The sequence below is a fragment of the Coenobita brevimanus genome, chromosome 56, assembly GCF_032717465.1.
Source record: "Coenobita brevimanus isolate Jiangsu-jjx chromosome 56, ASM3271746v2, whole genome shotgun sequence".
Lineage (NCBI taxonomy): Eukaryota > Metazoa > Arthropoda > Malacostraca > Decapoda > Coenobitidae > Coenobita > Coenobita brevimanus.
In genome coordinates, this window is record NC_137009.1 from 4470911 (window position 1) to 4491221 (window position 20311).

At 41.6% G+C, this 20311-nt stretch overlaps 1 protein-coding gene across 1 annotated transcript in view; it reads right to left on the bottom strand.

The window, feature by feature from the left end:
• The window catches only part of LOC145401608 (UDP-glycosyltransferase UGT5-like), a 263991-nt gene extending 250154 nt beyond the window's left edge, over positions 1-13837 (bottom strand). The window contains exon 1 of the mRNA XM_080273801.1: positions 13775-13837. The gene's annotated coding sequence lies outside the window, so the exon portion shown is untranslated. The remainder of the gene's footprint in view (positions 1-13774) is intronic.
• Positions 13838-20311: the final 6474 nt, after the last annotated feature.

The window sequence follows — 20311 nt, forward strand, 5'->3', positions numbered from 1 at the left end:
TAGAGAAGGGAGAAAAAGTGAGCAGATGGAAACGCTTTCGGGAACTGTTAAACATAGAGACTCACACCAGCTCGAGTATAAGTGGTTGGGGAATGGCTGGGAGAAGAAGGAGAGTGAGAAGGGAGGAAGAAATCAGTAAGATGGAAGTAATGGAAGCAGTAAAGAAAATTAAAACGGGGAAAGCCCCAGGAATTGATGGAGTAAGTAGTGAAAATGCTGAGGCATGGAGGAAAGATAGTAGTAGAATGATTATGGAAGATATAAAAATCGACCTGGGAGAAAGGTTGAGTCCCAAAGTATTGGAAGTCAGGTATCGTTATTTCCCTGTTCAAATAAAAAGGGGAAGAATACTCGTGTGGTAAACATAGGGGCACTTATGTTCTTAGTGTAACAGGAATAGTATATGGTGGCATACTTATTGACAGAGTTAAGGAAAATAACAGAGGAGTTATTTGGAGAAGAAAGTGATTTTTTTTTTTTTTTTTTTTTTTTTGAAAGGGAAGACGTTGAGTAGATCAGATATTCAACCTTAGATCTGTAGTGGAAAGGAAAGAAGTTGTATGCGGCCTTCATGGATTTGGAGAAAACATATGACAGAGTGGACTAAGAAGGAATGTGCAAAACATTAAGAATATATGGCAGAAATGGGAAATTACTGAATGCCAAGAAAAGTATGTATGAGGGTGCCAAGGCTGCGTGCGTGTAGTTAGTGAGCTGAGTGAATTTTTCTCTCTGAATGTTGGATTGAAAAGGAATGTGTCATGTCTCCATGATTGTTCAAACTGTATATAGATGGAATTATAAAAGAGATGCAAGGTAGGGCGGTGGATGTTGGAGTGGTCCTAATGAGAGAGAGTGGGGTTTGGAAACATCCCGTGTGGTTGTTTGCAGATGACAGTGTATTGTAAAGTGAAGATGAAACGGAACTGCAAGGCTTGATGAATGAGCTCGGGACAGTGTGTAAGAAACGAAATCTCAAGGTGAATGTTGGGAAAAGTAAAAACATCGTCTTCGACAAAAATGAAGTCACTGAATACACGGCGAGGAAATGGGAAATGTGGGTGCATTTAAGTACTTGTGTAGTGCGTTGAGTACGAATGGAAGTTTTGAGGATGAAGTGCTTGAAAGGGTACAACATGAAGGATGGTTGCTGGTTCTTTGAAATCATTGATAAAAAATAAGGAGTGAGCATGGAAGTAAAAAAGTCACTGCATTTTTTTTTATACGAAGAAGAAGGAATCAACGACCGCGAGCCCGCGATTATTGTTCCTTCCAAGAGAAAAACAAAATACAAGAGAGATCCAAATTCAAGATCCGATCATATCGAGATGCCTGGACACACTGCGTTTGAAAGACTGGAGATCATTGGAAACAGGAACACAGACAGAGGCAGACAGTTCCAGAGTTGACCTGTTGCACAAATGAAGGACTGGGAGTAACGGTTAACTCTTGCATTAGAGAGTTGGACAGAAAAGGGATGAGACTTTGCTGCTAGACGGGTGCTACACGCCCGTCGTAGAGGTGGAGGAATGCATGCAGACAGTTCAGAAGAGCAATGACCATTGAAGTTGCGATAGAAAAGAGATAAAGATGCAACAGTGCGACGAAGAGACAGAGGTTGAAGAGAGTCAGTAAGAGGAGGAGAGTTAATAAGATGAAAAGCCTTTGACTCTACCCTATTGAGAAGAGCTGTATGTGGAGAACCTCCCTACACAGAAGAGTTGTACTCCACACAGGAGCGGATAAAACCCGTGTATTGAGTCAACAATTGTGCAGGGGTAAAGAAGGAACGGAGTCGGCTTAGGAACACCTAATCTCTTGGAAGCAGATTTTGAAAGAGATGTAATAATTATGTTCTTTCCAAGATAAGTCCCGAGGAAATGAAATCCCAAGAATGTTCAAGGATGATGCAGGATTAAGCTCAATAGTATTAAACATTAGTGGGTATACCTGTGGAAGATTTTGTCGGGTTGACAGGTGTAAAAACTGAGTCTTTGATGCATTAAAATCAACCAGATTATTTTTACCCCAGTCAGAGATACGAGCCAAGTCAGACATTAGGTGTGCCATAGCCTCATCCCTTGTTTGTTGAAGTATGATAGTATTGTCATACTAACTCTAACATATGGAAGTGAATGAAGCTCGGACCTTGTTGGAGGGACACAAGTCAAGAGTGAGAGCAGTGGAAATATGTTATGTGAGAGGAGTATGTGGGGTTACATAAAGAAACATAAATACAATTGTAGAAGTGTAGGAGCGTCGTGGTGAGGATGTGGATGTGATAGAAAGCGTTAGGAGAAATACATTAAGTTTGTTACGCCATGTGGAGAGAATGGAGAGTGATAGACTTACAAGGAGAGTGTATGTGAGTGATTGGGAGGGGAGGAGACGAAAGGGGAGGTGAGGGATGAGACGGAGTGTTGGAATGGGGAGGTATATGAGGGAGGGGTGTGTGATCTGGGGGAGGGTAGTCAATTGGCGGAGGACAGGGTGAAATGGAGACGATTTGTTTGTGGTCTTCCCTTGTGGGATTAAGGCGTCTGGCAATAGTTAGATAACTAGTTATTATTCAGAGTGGTCTGTATATAACGCTCCTCTTGTACTCCGACAGAAGAGCTCTCGTGTTTCGTAGGGCGAAAGAACAGCAGTTCCTATTACTGGAGAAATTACCCACCCTCACTCAGTAGTTCATGGTTAGGCATAACTGTAGAAGGTTTGGGGAGTGTGGGGCGAGAAGTGTCTAAAATTTTGTATAGTGGTTTTGAGAGTGAGTGGTAGAGTCTGTGGTATTATATTTATATCAAGGAAGATTGGCATATGCATTTACTGCCATCCACACCGCCTGAGGTTCCAAAACTGTGGATGAAGGGGGTGATACTGCATGAGGATGACCCTCTCACTGTCTCTGTCTCTGTCTGTCTGTCTGTCTGTCCGTCGTCTGTCTGTCTGTCTGTCTCTCTCTCTCTCTCTCTCTCTCTCTCTCTCTCTCTCTCGTGTGTGTGTGTGTGTGTGTGTGTGTGTGTGTGTGTGTGTGTGTGTGTAATTATTAAGTCACTTGATTGGGTGATATGAGGAAGACTCTCTCTCTCTTTCTCTCTCTCTCTCTCTCTCTCTCTCTCTCTCTCTCTCGTGTGTGTGTGTGTGTGTGTGTGTGTGTGTGTGTGTGTGTGTGTGTGTGTGTGTGTGTGTGTGTGTGTGTAATAAGTCACCTGATGGCCATGGTCTGCCAGTGCGTTGACGATGCCCATAAAGAAATTCTTGTGGCTCTTTGACCCTACAGGATTGAGGAAGAGGATACGACCCGCCTGCACAGATGACACACACACCACAGAGGCCACCAGCAGCAACCACACCCGCATCTGCAAACCACAATGTACATTTATGGACGCTGGTGGTTAGGTGGTTTGTAAGGACACCCCTCTTAGTACTATTTCACAGAATGATTTTGCCTCGTGTTGATCACTGAAATGCAATATGGAATGGTCTACCAGGTATCTTCTGATCTTTTGATTGTTAAAACATATGCTGGCACATTCAGTTTTGATGTTGATGTACCTTTGCGTCTCTAACAACTAGCTATTGTTTAGTCATCTTGCTCTGATCGGTCGTTTTCACATGTGGCCTTTAAGTTTTTGTTAAGTCTCCGTCCCACACTGTCACAGGTTCAAACAGCAGTAGTTCAGCATAGGAAGGATGTTGCACAGTGAGTTATTCTTCTTAAGGTCAGCCTTTCGATGTACAACGACATCAGCTCAGGTGTTGTAAATAAATATTGCCTTCTTAAGTTTGCTATCTTTATTTTCCAAATAATTACACTTAATGCTTGCCAACTTCACTGTTTTCACAAGTATCGGAGCTATTTAATCTGCATTGACACTAAACTAAACTCAAACTAAACTGAAACGAAACTGACTCCCCTAGGCTCTTTAACCTCCTTAAATAGCCTTCCCTTTTTCTCCGACATTGTAAGATGTGCTGATACCTGTCCCTAACAACGATAGTTACTAAATCAGAGACATCCAAAACATGTCACAGTTTTCTTACATTACACAATACTCTAAGTTATTCAGGATACAAACTGAAATAAAATGACAATTTAACAAACAATGTCATAAGTAAATCATTAATGAGAACAAGAGCTCAAAAATTAATGTGTAACTTTACAAAATAACTCCCTTCACGATAGCAGGCTAACCGACAACTTTGACACGCAACGGAAAATTACGAGAAGTACAGAGGACCCTCCAGACTACTTAACTAAGCAATTCCGTTTCTCAGCATTATATAATACTCGCAGGTCGCCTTGATCCATAAGACAGTTGACCTCTACTGAGTCTTATAAAGGGCAGCTCAAAGCCTTTGTCTTTTAGTGAAGCTTCAGTCTTAAAAGAAGTGTTGTGATGGATAATTGCAGGGTTTAGTCATTGACAATTTTTCAGATGAAATATGTAATCTATCTATCTATCTATATTCCTAGGCTGCTTCCCCCAAGGAAAGGGAGGTAGCCGAGACAGGACGACTCACTCTCCATTTACTCATCCATTCAAACACATTCATTCGCATCTTAGCCCCAAAGGGGAGAACGGACAGATCCTCACCGCATCACACCGCACAAGGGTCAACTGCGCAATGCAAGCAGTGACATCCACAGCAGGGCCCGACAGCAGAACTGGTTTACCCCTGCCACATCATAACAGACCCATCCCCTTACCCGCACCTGACCTGACTTGCTGATCAGACCAAATGCGGGAGAATATCCCCTCAGGGCTGCGTCATCACTTATTCATTCACAATTTCTCTCCATTTATTTCTGTCACGCACAGCCACTCTTCCTTGCTCAACAGACATCCCTCTCGCATCCAGCGCTCTCTTCACACTGTCCATCCATCCTATTCGTGGTCTTCCTCTCAGTCTTACACCTCTCACATCAGATCTAGTTATCTTTTTCACCAATCACTCATTATCCATTCTCTCCATATGCCCAAACCATTGCAACACCCTCTGCTCAACTCTACCAGCCATCTCCCGAACAACTCCAGTTCTCCTTCGCACTTCATCATTTCGCACTCGATCCATACGCGTCACTCCACACATACTCCTCAGACATCTCATCTCCATTACATTCAAACTTTTCCTCTCTGCTACACCCATATTCCATGTTTCAGCCCCATATAACGCAGTCGGTACCACAACACCCTCATACAGCCTTCTCTTTACATCCATTCTAAGCGAACGACATTTAAACACTTTTTTCATTCCTCCCAGCACCTTTCCTACTTCATTAATTCTAAACTTCACTTCTGCATCTATTCTTCCATCCACAGCAACATGTGACCCTAGTAATTTAAAACAATCTACCTCAAGCAACTCACCATTCAAAACTATATTTATCCCCCCTACCATCTATCAACCTCGTACACTTCATCACTTTACTCTTATTCTCATTTACTTTCAATTTCCTCCTTTCACACACCCTTCCAAACTCCTCTACCAACTGTCTCAATTTCTCCTCTGAATCGGTCACCAATGCAGTATCATCTGCAAACAGCAGTTGCTTCAGATTCCACTCTCCTCCATCAACATTTACCAGACTCAGACCACCTAAAACTCTTGCATTCACCTCCCTTACAACACCATCCATGTAAATATTAAACAACCAAGGCGACATCACACATCCCTGTCGCAGCCCCACTCTCACGGGAAACCAATCACTCACAGCATTTCCCACTCTTACACACGCTCTACTATTTACATAAAAACTTTTCACCCCTTTTAGTAACCTACCATCAAGTCCATACAATCTTAAAACAGTCCACAAAGCCTCCCTATCAATTCTATCATACGCTTTCTCTAAATCCATAAATGCCCAAAACACATCCTTGCCTTTCGCTAAATACTTTTCACACACTTGTCTCACAGCAAACACCTGATCAACGCATCCCCTCCCTCTCCTAAAGCCACACTGCTCATCACTAATCACTCCCTCTGTACCCTCTCTAACTCTCATAATTAACACTCTACCATACATTTTACCTACAACACTCAACAGACTTATACCCCTAAAGCTAGTACATTCATACTTATCACCCTTGCCTTTATACAACGGGACCACACAAGCACTTGCCCAGTCAATTGGCACCATACCTTTCTCAAAGCACAAATTCAATAATCTTACTAACCAGTCAACAATAGTCACTCCACCACCCTTCAGGCATTCCACAGCACACCCATCCATACCTGCAGCTTTCCCTGTTTTCATCTCCTTTACTGCCTTCTCCACTTCCTCCTTCGTGATCAAAGAATCATTCAACTCTCCCAACACATTTATTCCTTGCACCCTTCTATCTGCCACAATCTCAGCCACGTTTTCCTTTTAACAATCTTTCAAAATACTCTGCCCATCTCTTCCTTACTGCATCCATCTCAGTTAACATCCTTCCATCCTCTGCTTTTACTCGTTCTTCCTTCCCAGACTCTCCCTTTCGCACCCTTTTCACCTCCTTCCAAAACATTTTCTTATTCTGTTGAAAATTCTCTGTCAGCCGCCTACCCCACCTCTCATCTGCTGCCACTTTAGCATCACGCACAGCCCTTCTCGCTCTATTCCTCTTTTCCTTATACCTTTCATATGACATCTCATCCTTCCTCTGCAGCCACACTTCATATGCACGTCTCTTCTCAGCCACAGCCATACTTACTTCCTCGCACCACCATTCACTCCCTTTTCTTACACCACCACCCACACGTCTCACACCACACACCTCTTCTGCATGCTCCACCACAGCACTCTTAAACAACTGCCATTCCTCCTCCACGCTGCCATTTTCCCGATCTTTCACTGCGTTCCACTCATCTTTCAATTTCTCCTGATACTCTATCTTTTTCTCTCTTTTATCCAACTCACTCACTTTCAAAACCTCCCTGCCACACCTAACCCTCCTAGCTCTCACCCATCTCTTACCTACTCTTAACTTTCCCTCCACCAGGTAGTGGTCAGACATACCTCCACCCTCCCCTCTCAGAACTCTCACATCCAACAATCTTCCTATTACATTCCTAGACACAACCACATAGTCCATCAAGGCTCTATCAACAACCCTTCCACCCTCCTGTCTCACCCATGTATACTTATAAATATCTTTCTTCTCAAACAGCGTATTCCCAATCACCATCTCTCGCTCAACACACATCGCTATCATTCGTTCCCCATTTTCATTTCTTCCAGGCACACCATGCATACCAACTACGCCTTCAACTGCTACATTTCCCACTCTAGCATTCAGATCTCCCATCATTACCACATTCACATTCGCTCCAAAACTCTGCAGACACTCATCAACATCATTCCAGAAAGACTCCCTCTCTTGTTCATCCCTTTCACTACCAGGCCCATATGCACTCACAAACACCCACAACTCACGTTCAAATTTCGCTTTCACCCACATCAGTCTCGATGACACCTCCTTCCATTCAATCACACACTGCTGCACTTCCGGACTCACTAACAAGGCCACACCTTCTCTTGCCCTTCCTCTATCAACACCTGACAATCTTCCATTCACACTTCCAAACATATATTCCCCCTTCCCTTTCATCTTCGTTTCACTCAAAGCTAACACATTCAACTTTCTTCTCACAAACATTCTCCCAATCTCCTCCCTTTTAGCCTCAATTGTACTACATCCACGCACATTCATAGACCCAATCTTCAGGGTACGGGGATAACTCCATCCCCCGTCCCTTTCTCTGGCCTGTCTCTTTTTAGGAACTAAAAAAACAGAGGAGGGGGTCCCTAGTCCCCTCACCCCGCCCCTTTTAGTCGCCTTTTACGACATGCAGGGAATACGGTGGCAGTATTCTTCCTAACACAACCCGGCCGCAGAGTAGTAGCACCACCCCATAGTGCGGCCAGGTTGTGTCCCCCCCGCCACAGGGGGAAAATATGTAATGAATATGAATAATGTCACAGTACTTTTAAGTGCAAAGGTGTAAGCAAGTTTTGAGTGCTAGTGAATTACACTGGGTGAGCTAATGCTTTGGAGAAACAAAAGATCACATTATTTTTATTATTATTATTGTTATTATCATTATTATTATTATTATTATTATTATTATTATTATTATCATTATTATTATTAGTATTAATATTTTTATTATTATTGTTTTGGTTGTTGTTTTATCATTATTCTACAACACGCACTGGCATGTCATATAAACATCTCTGGTAAGAACATCATATCAGTCTCAGCTGGTGTTAAATGAATAAACACCTAACTGTGTCCATAGCAACCAAGGGTTAAACTGCACTGATGTCCAAATGAGGCTAGAGCGAGTGTGAACATTTAACCCACCCTATCCCGATCGATTTTCCACCACTGACCCCCCCCCCTCCAATTCCAAACAATTTTGGAAAAAGAAAAATTGGCTCAAACCTTTGCTTTTGTGAGAATCATCGAAAATTCAGAGAGAAATTGCTCACCTGAGGTTTAAAATACTGAATACAGGTAGCAGTACCCCTTACCTTACTGTGTTTTCTATCAGGCTGGCTCCAAAAAAACGAGTTCTACGGGAGGGTAAGTATTCCACACAACTCATAAACGGTATTTATTTATTTATTTGGCACAAATTTATATGTAGTACGAGAGTATATTGGTTTTCACACAGTAATATAGGCAATATAAGCATTGTTTCACTCACCAAACACATCAACATACCTGACCTTTTTTGGCGACATAACCTGATCATCATTTCTGACTGTTTCTTCCTCCAATGCAATGTAAACTTTGTCCTCCACATTGTCATCGATTATTGAATCACTCTGGCCTTGAATTTCGTACCGTGGCACGAAATGTCTTTACTGGCCAGGTCACTGGTAACAGGTGAATTGCTGAGACAATGGCGTGCGGGGGGGGGGGAGGTCATGCAGGGTAAGGCATTGACCCTGCCTGGCATCATGTAGAGGAAGGTGTCCCGTGTATATGTACCAAAAATCAAGTGCAAAATATGAAAAATTTGCAAAGTAGGGACCTTGCAATTGCTGTGCATTTATATATGTCAACAGGAGTCACAATGACAAAACGTATGGATGTATATATACATCAACGGGAGTCGGCGGGTTAAGACCAGTCAACACTGGTCACCCAGGCACTGTGTATTTTTTTATGCAAAGAAGAAGGAACCAAAGGCTAAGCCTGCAAAATGTTCCTTCCAAGAAAAAACAGAAACAATGCAAAAGAGAGCAAAATTCAACATCCAGTTTGTGGTAGTACAAGTTTCTTAAAATATGGAACTAAGATATCTGTAGTTTTTTATCTTCACTTTAAATTTATAGGAGTATGTGAAAGAGGCTTACTCACAATTCACCATATTTTTTAGTAAAACAACAAATGAATAAAGATTCTCATATCACTGAACTTAACCCGCCACATGCCAGGGCCGTTTTAAAATGGTCTAACAAAACTCTGTGGTCAGTGCCAGTGACGTGTTAAAATGGTTTAAAATTAAAACATTCACTGTGACCACATTTTTCAAGATTCACGGGTAAAAATTGGCAGGCATGTATGTTAACTGTTCCTCTGTCATGCCTCAGGTGGTCAAGGCCATACACCCACTCACTCGCCCCCTCACACTCGCTCTGCCTCACTCTGCCTGTGTGCCTCACCCAGTTAGTGAAGGCACGTTGTGAATATTTTCATGTAAGTGTAGGGACTATACATAGTGAAATCGAGTTGTAAATATTTTCTAGTATGTGTATGAACTGTACATAGTGATGTCAAGCTGTAAATACCTTCTTGTAAGTGCCAGGACTGTTCATAGTGAAGTCAGGTTGTACCTATCTTCAAGTAAGTGTAAGACAATGCATTCTCAGTGAGAGAGAGATGCAAATTGTGACAGATATTGAAGTAATAAGTAATCAGAAAAGTGTACTGAACATTGCTATACCTTCCCAACAAAAATACCTGAGTCTACCTTACATAGAAAACAGCTTTCTCTCACTTACATGGCAAGCGTGGAAGAACAGGAATACCTCAATACGAGTATGCAGGACTCAATAAATCCCATTTCTGAGCTTTGATGAGTATTTTCATGGTGAAATTCATTGTTTCCACATCAAAATCTATCATTTTAGCCAATAAAAAAAAAAAGGTCAAAAAGTGGCCGGCACAAGGGTGACCAGTAGGACTAAAAAAAAGCTGACATGTGGTGGGTTAATGCAACACCAAGAACTCAGTTACCAAGTTGTCAATGCAAAGCATCCCTCGGTATGCCTCCGTCAGACCTGCCACACTACTTCCATGACAGGATTTATTGTGTGTTGAAGAGACAAAAGATAAAGTAAGTCAGTCCCATATGACCTTGGCCTTTCACGCCTTGACCTTGGTTGTCTATTTAGTTCATCTTTTCATACTTTATCACTGACAAAAGTTTGGTCCAAATTCGTTGAAGGGTAGGAAGATAAAGTAGCAACTCCCATGTGACCCTGACCTTGCTGACCTACTTAGTTTATGCTCCCTTCATATTGTATCACCGACATAAGTTTGGTTGAAGTCCGTTGAGGGGTTCAGGAGATAGTGCTCCCACACCTCTGTGACCTTGTTCTTTGACCCCTTGACCTTGTTGACCTAATCAGATCATCGTTCCTTATGCTGTATCACTGACAAAACTAGGGTCGAAATCTGTCAAGGAGGTTAGGAAATGTTGTACCCACATAGATAAACTAAGTCCATTGACTTTGACCTTTGATCCCTTGGCCTTGCTGACCTAGTCAGTTTATTGTATTATCATGTTGTATCACTGACAAAGGTTTGGTTGAAATTCGTCCATAGGTTCAGGAAATATCACACCCACAAGCATCATGAACGCGCGGTCCGACGAACACACGCACGAATGGACAGACCAATCACTTAATACCTCCACCAACATAGGTGGGCAGATGCATTTTGAAGTTAGGAGTTTTTAGTAATGAATTTGATTAGGCATCGTTTGAAACATGATTTGGCACTTCAGTGATGAAAAATGGTTCAGTATCAATGAATTTATGACAGTTTATGTGTGACCGAATTGGATGATGTCTGGTACGCTGTCATCATATCGAAAACTCTTCAGTTAAATCTTTGGTGTGAGTTACAGTTCATTATGTTGAAAGCACACAAACAGGAAATCACTTCAACCAATTTAAAAAGTGAAATAGCAGTGAAAAATAGTGAACCTGAGCAACACTAATACTTAACATCATTTTCAACAGAAACTACTCTGCTCTAATACATTCTCCTCTCTCAAAAATGTTCCACACAAACATATAGATACTTTCTACCTATTTCTAAAATGCAATACTAAATTTTTGAGTATGTGGAGATTTCATTACATAAGTCACCACAGTTCAGACCTTTCGTTCGTATCACTTCATCACTACACACCCTCCCTTTCCCGCTCCCCTCTCCCATAACCATGGTACACTCAGGAGCAAAAGTTCACCGACAGTTTCTGCCAGGCATATGTTTCCAGACATAGCCCATTCTGGGCGGATCGCTCGTCCACCTGAAGGTAGAAGGGAGGAGACGGTGAGAAGGAGGAGGAGGGAGGCAACGAGACTGGAAGAAGAGGGAGGCAACAAGAGAGGGGAGGGAGAGAGCCTGTGGCGATGGTAGATGCCACATATCTGGTGTTTTATTATTTATTATTATTATTATTATTATTTATAAGTAAAAGAAAGAAGGCCGTAATCCAGCGTTAGCCCCTAGAAAACGGCTGACATCTTTTGTATTTTTTCTGAGTAATTCAAGACGATTTTTCTTGTGTGACGGAATCAACAGTGATGTCCAAAGGCTAAAAGGTTTGATAAATCTAGCAACCCACAAACAACGGCTTGAATTTGATCCAGAAGATCATAGATACCACAAGAAAACCCTCATCGTCTAAGGCTTAATGAAGTGAGAAATTAATTTAATCGTGTCAGGTAATTTGAAGGTAGACTGCGAGGCAGAAGAAAGTTAACAAATTGCACGTCCACACGTGTCCTCGAACATGTGTTGACAATACAGCTGGCAAAATGTTTGGATACATGTATGCAGCAGTATTTGGACAGATGTATGGAAACATGTTACACTGCAGCTTCGAACTTAATGGCAGCAAAGGTGATGTGATACGTGTCCATACGAGGCAGCTGATACTACATTAGGGCAACATTATCTGAATGCTGGTGTTCCGAGCATGTTTACAACTTGTTCATTATTGTGTTGTTTACATGTTGCCAGCACTTGTTCCAGCACACGCATGAACGCGCCCTAAGAGGCAAGGAGGGGAACAGAGAGAGAGAGAGAGAGAGAGAGAGAGAGAGAGAGTTCGGAGGAGGGAGGGGGCAGAGATTGAAGGTGGGGGGAGAGGATCAGGTCCGGTGTACCAACCCTAAACGTGTATTTACGGCTTCTGTGCCAGTAACACTTGCAAAAGGTATCAAATAAAGGAGCACTGATAATTATTTTAGTGGGTGTACCTTTAGTAGGCAATATTTCTATATTGTACTATGGTTTTATATTGTACTATGGGTTTAACTACAAATGAAAAAAATCGGAACAAGCAACAAAATGAGCCCATGTAAGACCTATGGATTTACTGTCAAGAATACAGATCCCAAGCAATACAACGGTAGTACAGTAAGGACAGAAGAGGGTTATTAATTGAGGCAGATAAGTCCAAAGGTACAGATTAAGGTGTTTGGTTACTAACCCGTCTCTCTCAAGCTTCTGTTACTAACTCTCAGTCTCAGCCAAATAAATTCACCTGACATTAACTGGATTAAAACGCAATGATAAGAAAGTTAATGGTATGACTATCAGCTGAGCTGTAAGGAGTTTGGAATCTTGATCAGGTAAGAGAAAGAGTGGAAGAAAAAAAAAAACTCTACATTGAAGCTGTAGAGTCATAGTCAGTAGATCACTTGCATGATCGGTACCCGTCTAGCATTAAGCAGTAAAGATCTACCCCATTGAAATTCGTCCCTCAGCTCTGAACTCCGGGACTGATGTTTAAAATAAAAATGATCATATACATTTTAATTGTTTTCCCCAGGAAGAATAAAGCTGGGGGATAACACCACCTTCTCACTGCCTTATGCCTCAGACATTAACAGGCAAATAAATTTACCATGACTGTAAGCCAGGATGTGACCTATCAAAGTTGTCAACATGGTACGTACCGATTGTCTTTTAAGACCGTATTTTCGGTGGATAAGCTAGCTCTCTAACATCCTCTCTTACTAGTTCATTTATGGTTATGGCGTGTTTATAATTTTACATGATTTTTTTATTATATGAATCTTGGTATGGAAATAATTTTTATAAGGTAAAAGTGATGAGTAATGTGCAGTATGGAAAATAAATCGCTATGGAAGAAGTAAACAGCCTTTCAAGCTGACGTGAATACGAACCTCACTCTCACTGATGCGACGGTCACGAAAGTTCGGCAATACCTCGCCAATAATAATGAAGTTGTTAACTTCTTCAGTCCCAGTATGTATTTACTAAATTCTATTTCCATGCCTTTATAAAAGGTTTTGGGGAGATGCCTGATTCTGATGGGGTTAATGATGGCTTCCTCTAAGTCTTCCAGTCTAAAAATTCTCTAATGATAACAGGAATACTCGTAAAGTCCAACAGACGTTCTCTAATTTTTAATGCATTAAAGGAGTACAGTGTGTCTGAGTTTGCAAAGAGTGAAGGTACAGGAAAAAAGGTCTTATTTTAAGTTAGAAATAACGTTAGGAAGTAGAACTTACCGTGATAATATGTAGGCTACACACGATCACTGCTTGCTGTGATATCCAGGGCTGTGCTACTGTCCTCACGGCACACCATCACACACACTACTGTGGCATCCAGTACCCGTACCGGGTACACACACACACACACACACACACACACACACACACACACACACACACACACACACTTACCTCAAGGCCACAGTCAGCCTAATCACAGAGAATCTTAATACTAGAAGTATGACAGTTACTGTTGTTCCACATCAGACTACAACACTCACGCGCTAACAGTTATTTATTGACAAGAATGCGTAAATTTCTGGCCAAAATAATGTTGTCTTTGTTTTACCAGTTCCTCTACCAATTTAAGAAATATGTTTTATTAACTACCGTCAACAAAATTGTTTTAATATTCTGAACGTTTCTCATTGCTGGGTGTTGGCTCACAACCTTAACTCCTTCACGTCCAGACCGTCATATTCTACTCTTGCTGCTAAAAGACAATATTTTTCAAACCAGCTTAAGAGAACACTCATGTGGTGATGGTGTTAATGAGGCCCATATCAAACCCTTTAGTATGAGAAATCTCTAGTAAAGAAAATCGTCTGGTGTTATTTTTTTTTAAATAACAGAACAGGGGAAGGAAAAACAAATGAGTAAAAAAAAAAATCCATACACCAGGTTACTGGTGTCCTCCATTCATGAAATATCTTTAACTGTTGGACTTGAGATGCTGTAGGTTGAAATTTGGAGGGAAACAACTCTGGGGAAGCGAGTTCCAGGGAGATGCAGTTCGGAGAATGAAAGAATTCTGATAGGCAGAAGTTCTGCAATATGGCTGAGTGACGTTCCAGCCATGAGCACTGCCAGATGCCCGTGTAGCACAAGGGAAGGCATGGAGAGGTGACACAATGGTTGCAACTTCATCTGAGCATTTGCCATAAAAACGCCTGTAAAATAATGTAAGGGAGGCAACATTCCTTCTTACTTGTAGGAGAGGTAGTTTATTAATAATAGCAATTCCAGCAGCTTCGTTCCGAATTTTGTCTAGTTGTTTTAATGGAACTTTTCCACATCCACAAAGTAAGAAATTCGCCATGGGATTCAAAGGGTTTAGGCGTCATGCAGGAAGGCAAAGGAAAAGAATGACAAATTTTCATTCTTATTGGTCCAAAGCTCAGAATTTCATTAAAAAGAACACTGTTATTGTAACTTATCGCTTCATTCCAATGGCACATTCTTCGTTATCATTTTTATCCGATTACCTGTACAACATTCTATTCAGTGAAGGCAGGTTTTCCCATTTGGTGGAGAAGGATACAATGGCCTTGATCACACCCCTTCATATCTTGAAATCATTTTAAAATTTAATTAAATTCAATATATTAGCCAGAAAAAAGTAAATATCCCATAGAACTGAAGGGGTTAAGTTGTTTTGTCTCAGTCCATTAATATTATCTAACTTGTAAATAGGGGCACGGAGCGCTCAAGCACAACAGGGAAAGGTTATCAGTTACGTTATCTATGTTGTTATCGTTACTGCTATGCCAGTCACTATGATGACAGCAGAAGGTGGGTCAAGTGAGTGAGAGGGTAAGAATGAAAGTGAAGATGGATCATGTTAGAGAATAACGGCGAAGGAATGACTGAGTGATAGTGAAGGTGGAAAATGTGCGAGATTGAGCGAGAATGATAGTGCTGAAGTAACTGAGTGAGACTGATAATGAAGGTGAGTGTGAGTGGTAGTTTTGAGGTGGCGCCACTCAACTCAGATGTTCAGTCATCCTTTGTGGGTTAAAACGTACAGTACAATCTAGTACTGAAGTTCTCGGACTTTAGGAAATTTTTCATTCATGAGATGGCGGCTAAATCTTTGCTTATAAAGGGATAGAGTTAGCAAGTGGGAGGGGCGTGAGTGTAGTGAAGAAGGGTGAGGGGGAGTCAGTGGGTGGAGAGTTTGGGCTCGTGTTCATTTGTTCAAACTTGTGTGTCAACCAAGCTGTGAGGCTGAATATTACTGAGGACAGTTTTGGTATATAGAACAATTTATTAAGCTCACAGGTGAATAATGCGAGAAATAATTACTATAAAACAAGTATTGTCCAGGAAAGGGTACTGGGGATATTTTTTTCATGTGGTAGGAGCTTTCCCAAGAGGAGGAAAAATGTGGGACGGAAGTCAGGAAAAGATTTTTTTTTTTTTTTTCACCTCAGTGCCTGTAAAGATTGTTTTTAGCTATATATTTTTGTACTAACATTTCAGTGTATAAACACCTCCAGTAATCTTTCTTTTCATCTATTTCATCATATGTTCAGCAGTAGCGTTCAAATCAAATAAAATGAACGGATGTGGAGTCCAACGTTGGGGAGAGAGTTTTTAGCCTTCTGGTTGGAAAGGGTATCACTGTGAATGATTTATCTGTTGACATTAACCAGAAGAATATCGTTTGATGTTAAGACACCATCACACGATTAGTATTCCTTTACAGTATCATGTTGTCAATATTATAATGAAAAATTAGTCCAAGGTCACATAATCAGTAATATGGACAAAATTGTCAGGCAGTGCTACCATTTTAAGTGTCTAAAGTAATTCTGTCTCGATTTCCAAACTGAAACTATTTCACTTCATACACCCACCCACCCACTCACTGATCAACCAATCCACCCATATTCACCCATATGTAGCAAGCCTGTCACCCTGCTTGTCCTATAGAAAGCTGTAGATCCCCCCACCCACCAGCTCACAAATCACACTCACCCTTCCCACATCCCCAACCCACACTCCACCCCGCAGAAGTATCGACCCAACCCACACCTATAAGCATCTTACCCTGCCCACCTACCACACTCAGCTCTCCAACCACATTTACTGTATATCGCCCACTCAACCCACTTCGCCCACCACACCCACCCACCTCGTCCACGACACCCACCCACCTACTCCACCATCCTCACCTTTTCACCCACCCTGCCCACTCACCTCACGCACCCTGACCAGCCACCTAACCCATCCACCCTATACACCTACTTCACCTATCCGCCCACCAACCTACAGACCCAGACCAAAGATGGCTTGCAACTTTACACACACACACACACACACACACAGAGCTGCCCTCATAGTATATAGTAGAATGCAGCATTTCAACCCACACCACCATCTCGACCCTAACACCGCCAAAACACTCACGATAGCAAAAATTCAAGGAATCGTTGGAGATAATTTCAAACTTGTCTTTGTTTATATATATAATATTAACATCCATATTGGTTTAGACTCTCCGTAAAGAGTTGTACTATACGATTCTAATATAAAACAGACACTTTTCATCTAAATCTTTGTTAAAAACCCCAAAAGAGAAATTTGATGCAAACGTATTTAACGATTAACCCGCCCCATCCTGACGACGTATGGGTACGTTGCAACGATTTGCATTTGCCAGTCCCGGCGACGTACCAGTACGTCATGCAATTGCAAGGTCGCTAATTTGCACAATTTTCAATTTTCGCACGTGATTTTTCGTATGTATACACGGGACACCTTCCTTTATTCCTGTACAAGATACCAAGCAGGGACAATGCCTTACACTGCATAACCTCCCCCCTCCCCCCTCAAGACATTGTCTAGGCAAAGGACCTGTTACCAGTGACCTGGCTAGTAAAGTTATTCAGGGCCAGAGTGATTCCCCAATCGATGACAATGTGGAGGACAATGTTTACATAGCATTAGAAGAAGAAACAGCCAGAAATAATGATCAGGTAGTGTGGCAAAAATAGGTCAGGTATGGTGATTAGTTAGTGAGTGAAACAATGCTTATAATGCCTTTATTACTGCTTGAAAACCAATATACTGTCATACTACATATACATTCGTACCAAGTAAATAAATAAATACCGTTTATGAGTGGATAAAATAGTTACCCTCCCATAGAACTCGTTTTCTTTGGTGCCAGCATGTTAGAAAACCCACTCAGGTAAGGAGGAACTCCTACCTGGATTGGGCACTTTAAACCTCAGGTGAGCGATTTCTCTATCAATTTTCGATGTTTCTCACCAAAAGCGAAGGTTTTAGCCAAAAAAAAAAAAAATCGAAAATACCTCGGGACTGGGGGATGTCGGAGGTGCGGAAAACCTCGGGAGGTGACGGGTTAAGCAACGAAATTTACAATTTGTTCTTCATATTTTTCCAGCTCTAAAATTTATCGGTGCATTTCAGATCTTTTTGAAACATTATCATTCACTTGAGTTCCTGTTCCCATAGCTACTACAAACATACATAAAAAAAAAAAAAAGGCTATAGAGCGTGCTGGGGGAAAACCGATGCTTTTCACATTTATTACATACACCCTTTGCTGGTAGATGGCGGTGAGCAACATCCAGTCACTTAACCCGTCACGTCCCGACCGATTTCCCACCTCCGATACCCCCCAGTCCCGAGCTATTTTGGATTTTTTTTTTTTTTTTTTTGCCTAAAACCTCCGCTTTTGTCGAGAAATAAACGAACATCACCAAGAAAGGGCTTACTGGGGTCCATAAATCGTCAGAACAGGTGAGGTACCCCAAGTCAGGTATCGTATTATGTCACTGACGTGTGAGGCTCTCACGTTTTCCATGGTAGTTAATTTTGGGAGAAACAACAAAGAACACATCTACATTTATTGATTTTGAACTAATACACAGTCACAACAACAATATAATGGTATTCAATGATATATATAGGAAAAATAAGCATTGTTCCACCGAGCGACCATAGTGAGTTTGGTCATATTGGTCACACGCTAGATGCTAAGTTTCTTGTTTCAGTAAACATATCATTTTCTCTACATAAATAATACTGTGTCAATGACATTTTACCATTTTTAACTGTATGTAAATGTTTTCAGCTGTTTTCATTCATGACGATGATATTTAGCATTCTGTAACTATTCCACACATCTGCTTATTCAGCGCACTCGCTATGACTCTTCTCTCAACATACATTTTTTTTTTTTTTTACTTTCATAGTATTGTTATGATATTGAACCTTTTTTCAACCAATGTAAATGTTTTCAGTTACTTACATTCCTTATGAGGGTATTTAGCTAAATGCTAGTGTATATTCATGTAGCAAGCACACTCACTACCACTCGTGTTTCAACTTATACTTTATTTCTTCACTCCCAGTATACTTCCCCATTTGCATTACACCCGTTCCCACCTTATACTACTATTTACATATTTACGGGCCTTATTCCACTGAGCGTCAGAATATCGCATCAATATACCCTCGCTAGGAATGTTTCGACTTAGATTATATTTATACACTTACATAATAATTTTCCACTTACACACGTTTCCACTTCATACAACTATTTACATATTAAGGGCCTTATTTATTCCACTGAGCGTCAGAGTATCGCATCTCTAAACACTTGCTAGGAATGTTTTGACTTAGAATATATTTATGCACTTACATAATTTTCCACTTACATTACACCCGTTTCCACTTTTATACTACTATTTACATATTTACGGGCCATATAAGTACACTGAGCGTCTGTATGTCGCATTTCATCCTGAGTATGAGCATCATATCGCATCCACACCATATCAGAACTGCATCAAGGTGTGATACTCACTGAAACAAAGGTGAATGCAGAGACCCACGTCACACTCAACGCACTCATACCGGGTGTCATTTCTCTGAGTGGTGGGTCTCACACGGGAAATACCACACACATGACTCCTGCGTTGGGGCCTAGGTCTATTTGGCTGGGGAGGTATAGGAGTGGGGAAATGGTGGGCAGATATTCTCAGGGGAGTTTGCACGGTAGGGGCAGTGTGTGTGCGTTGTTGGGGCCTCTCGACCGCATACCTGGTAAAAATCTCACGTGTAAGCTCCCTCACAAACCCTTCAAAGGTTTCCTGCACTCCTGTTGTCATGGCGTGCACGTGGTGGCAACTGAGGGCAGTTATATCTAGCAGGTGAAAGAAAAGCTTCTTGTACCACTTCATCGTGGTCCTGGCACACTCGACAGTTGATATCATGGAGTCTGACTGGTCCACCAGGAACATGTTGATGTTATAACCAAGCACACACTCAGGTCTCCAGATGTGGTGCCTCCTCTCGCTGCGGTTATCCACGGACTCTGTTCGGTGCATCAATGGGTGGTGAAGCATGGAGAAGAGGCTGACTTCTCTGTTGTGGTTCCACACTGTGGCTAGGATATTGTTAGCCTGGAAGAAGACCACCTCATTTTTTTCTGGTTTCCGCCCCACCATGACCATGTGACGCCAGTTCACCTTGACGGTATCACAGAGTCCCGTGTCATGCAGGTGTAGGATACGAGCGAGAAGAGGGCTAGTGTACCAGTTATCCAGGTAAAGATGTGACCACGATGAAGGTAGTCTTCAATCATTGAAGACAGTCCAATACTCTGATCTTCTATTATGTCTGTCTGTGCACTGGTGTACAAGACTGTCTTGCACATAACCAGTCCTACAGTCACACATAACAAAGATCTTTAACCCAAAACGGTGCCTTTTGCTGGGTATGTACTGCCGAAAGGAA